Below are 4,070 nucleotides of genomic sequence, written 5' to 3'. Positions count from 1 at the left end.
AGGCAACATCCGCATCAAGCTAAAGGCTAGAGCTGCCGCTTTTAAGGAGCGGGACACTAATATGGACGCTTATAAGAAATCCCGCTATGCCCTCAGATGAACCATCAAACAGGCAAAGTGTCAATACAGGATTAAGATTGAATCCTACTACACCGGCTCTGCAAACTATTACGGACTACAAATGGAAACCCAGCAGCGAGCTGCCCAGTGACGTGAGCCTACCAGACAGGCTAAATGCCTTTTATGCTCTCTTCGAGGCAAGCAACACTGAAGCATGCAAGAGAGCACCAGCTGTTCCGGACAACTGTGTGATCACGCTCTCGGTAACCAATGTAAGCAAGACCTTTAAACAGGTCAACATTCACAAAGCCGCGGGCCAGACAGATTACCAGGACGTGTACTCAAAGCATGCGCGGACCAACTGGCAAGTGTCTTCACTGACATTTTTATCCTCTCCCTGACCGAGTCTGTAACACCAACATGTTTCAAGCAGACCACCATAGTCCCTGTGCCCAAGGAAATGAAGGTAACCTGCCTAAATTATTCCCGCCCCGTAGCACTCACGTCGGTAGCCATGAAGTGCTTTGAAAGGCTGGTCATGGCTCACATCAACACCATCATGCCGGAAACCCTACACCCACTCCAATTCGCATACTGCCCCAACAGATCCACAGAACCCCGCCCTATTGCAACTGGGTACTGGACTTTCAGACTTTCAGATGGGCCGCCCCCAGGTGGCGAAGGTAGGAAACAACACCTCCACTTTGCTGATCCTCAACACATGGGCCCCACAAGGGTGAGTGCTCAGCCCCCTCCTGTACTCCCTGTTCACCCATGACTGCGTGGCCACGCACGCCTCCAACTCAATAATCAAGTTTGCAGACGACACAATAGTAGTAGGCCTGATTACCAACAAGGATGAGACAGCCTACAGAGAGGAGGTGAAGGCCCTGGTAGTGTGGTGCCTGGAAAATGACCTCTCCCTCATTGTTGACAAATCAAAGGAGCTGATCGTGGACTTCAGGAAACAGCAGAGGGAGCACGCCTCTATCCACATCGACAGGATCGCTGTGGAGCATGTTGAAATCTTCAAGTTCCTCGGCATACACATCACTGACGTTCTGAAATGGTCCACCCTCACAGACTGTGGTGAAAAAGGCGGAACAGCGCCTCTTTAACCTCGGGAGGCTGAAGAAATGTGGCTTGGCTTGGCACCTAAAACCCTCACAAACTTTTACAGATGCACAATTGAGAGCATCCTGTCGGGCTGTATCACCGCCTGGTATGGAAACTGCACCGCCCGCAACCGCAGGGTTCTCCAGAGGGTGGTGTGGTCTTGCCCAACATATCACCAGGGGCAAACTACCTGCCCTCCAGGAGACCTACAGCACCCGATGTCACAGGAAGGCCAAAAAGATAATCAAGGACAACAACCACCCGAGCCACTGCCTGTTCACCCCGCTATCACCCAGAAGGCGAGGTCAGTACAGGTGCATCAAAGCTGGGACCGAGAGACTGAAAAACAGCTTCTATCTCAAGGCCATCAGACTGTTAAATAGCCATCACTAGGCAGCTTCCACCCGGTTACGTAACCCTGCACCTTAGAGGCTGCTGCCCCATATACATAGACATGAAATCACTGGCCACTTTAATAATGGAACACTAGTCACTCTAATAATGTTTACATATTTTTGCTTTACTCATCTCATATGTATATACTGTATTCTATTCTACTGTATTTTAGTCTATGCCACTCCAACATTGCTCATCCTAATATTTATATATTTATATATTCCTTAATTCCATTCTCTTACTTTTAGTTTGTGTGTATTGTTGTGAATTGTTGATATTACTGCACTGTTGGAGCTAGAAACACAAGCATTTCGCTACACCCGCAATAACATCCGCTAAACAAGTGTATGTGACAAATTACATTTCATTTCATTCGATTTGAGATGACGCAATCTCAATCGCACTCCACACTGCCCTTTCCCACCTGGACAAGAGGAACACCTATGTGAGAATGCTGTTCATTGACTACAGCTCAGCGTTCAACACCATAGTGCCCTCAAAGCTCATCACTAAGCTAAGGACCCTGGGACTAATCACCTCTCTCTGCAACTGGATCCTAGACTTCCTGACTGGCTGCCCACAGGTGGTAAGGGTAGGTAACAACACATCTGCCACGCTGATCCTCAACACTGGGGCCCCTCAGGGGTGCGTGCTTAGTCCCCTCCTGTACTCCCTGTTCACCCACGACTGCATGGCCAGACACGACTCCAACACCATCATTAAGTTTGCTGACGACACAACAGTGTGACAAAATGTGATTTGATTTGATGGTTATTACGTCCCAAAACAGTATGTCTTATGTCTTCTGTGACATATAGTAATGAACAGACAGAAAAACATCTCCTAGCCATAAAGATCCTGGATGCATCCCAAATAGCATAAATATTTCATAGGGCTCTGGTCAAAAGATGAAAAAACGAATGTGTTATGGCTCTACATCCTACATCGTGGATCGAGTGTTGCCTATCTAAGAGAACACATTGGGTGTTCTTTAATGGCTACGTGATTATTGCAGCTCAATGGGTGTAACTTTTGTTGACAAAAAAACAAGTAAGCATCCCAGAAGAAAATAATAAATACAAAATACAAATACAAATATAAATGGAAGCCTCTCTACTGCAAAACAGGTAGAGTTAAAAACATTGCAGTTGGTCCAGAACAGAGCAGCACGGCTGGCCCTTAGACATACACGGAGGGTTAATATCAACAACATGCATGCCAATCCCTCCTGGCTCAAAGTAGAGGAGAGATTGACATGCAACACTACTTGTCTTTGTGAGAGGTATTGACGTGTTGAAAGCACCGAGCTGTCTGTTCAAACAGCTAGCACACAGCTCAGACACCCATCCATACCCAACAAGACATGCCACCAGGGGTCTCTTCACAGACCTCAAGTCCAGAACAGACTCTGGGAAACATAAAGTACTACATAGAGCCATGACTACATGGAACTCTCTTCCACATCAAGTAACTCAAGCGAAAAGTAAAATCACATTTAAAAAACAGATAAAACAACACCTCATGGCACCTCACGGTACTTCACGTGGACTGTGAAGAGACACACACACAAACACTGTAATGTTGTGGCATTGTGGTGTTGTAGTATTGTGGTATTGTGGTATTGTGGTGTTGTGGCATTGTGGTGTTGTAGTATTGTGGTATTGTGGTATTGTAGTGTTGTGGTATTGTGGTGTTGTAGTATTGTGGTATTGTGGTATTGTGGTGTTGTGGTATTGTGGTGTTGTGGTGTTGTCATACTGTGGTATTGTAATATTGTGGTATTGTGGTGTTGTGGTATTGTAGTACTGTGGTAATGTAATGTTGTGGTATTGTGGTATTGTGGTATTGTAATATTGTGGATTCTATATAGATAATGTATAATAAGAGAGTAATAATGTAACAATGTCTGGTATGATGTGTTGTTATTTTAATGATGTAGGCTGTTGTTGTTTTGTTGTGATGTAACTGTTTTAACCTTGTTTGGACTCCAGGAAGAGTAGCTGCTGCCTTGGCTAATGGGGATCCATAATAAACTCCAGGAAGAGTAGCTGCTGCTTTGGCTAATAGGGATCCATAATAAACTCCAGGAAGAGTAGCTGCAGCCTTGGCTAATGGGGATCCATAATAAACTCCAGGAAGAGTAGCTGCTGCCTTGGCTAATGGGGATCCATAATAAACTCCAGGAAGAGTAGCTGCTGCCTTGGCTAATGGGGATCCATAATAAACTCCAGGAAGAGTAGCTGCTGCCTTGGCTAATGGGGATCCATAATAAACCCCAGGAAGAGTAGCTGCTGCCTTGGCTAATGGGGATCCATAATAAACTCCTTGAAGTGTAGCTGCTGCCTTGGCTAATGGGGATCCATAATAAACTCCAGGAAGAGTAGCTGCTGCCTTGGCTAATGGGGATCCATAATAAACTCCAGGAAGAGTAGCTGCTGCCTTGGCTAATGCGGATCCATAATAAACTCCAGGAAGAGTAGCTGCTGCCTTGGCTAATG

Source organism: Coregonus clupeaformis, unplaced genomic scaffold, assembly GCF_020615455.1.
Source record: "Coregonus clupeaformis isolate EN_2021a unplaced genomic scaffold, ASM2061545v1 scaf0389, whole genome shotgun sequence".
NCBI classification, from domain to species: Eukaryota; Metazoa; Chordata; class Actinopteri; order Salmoniformes; family Salmonidae; genus Coregonus; species Coregonus clupeaformis.
This window is presented reverse-complemented; position numbering follows the sequence as displayed.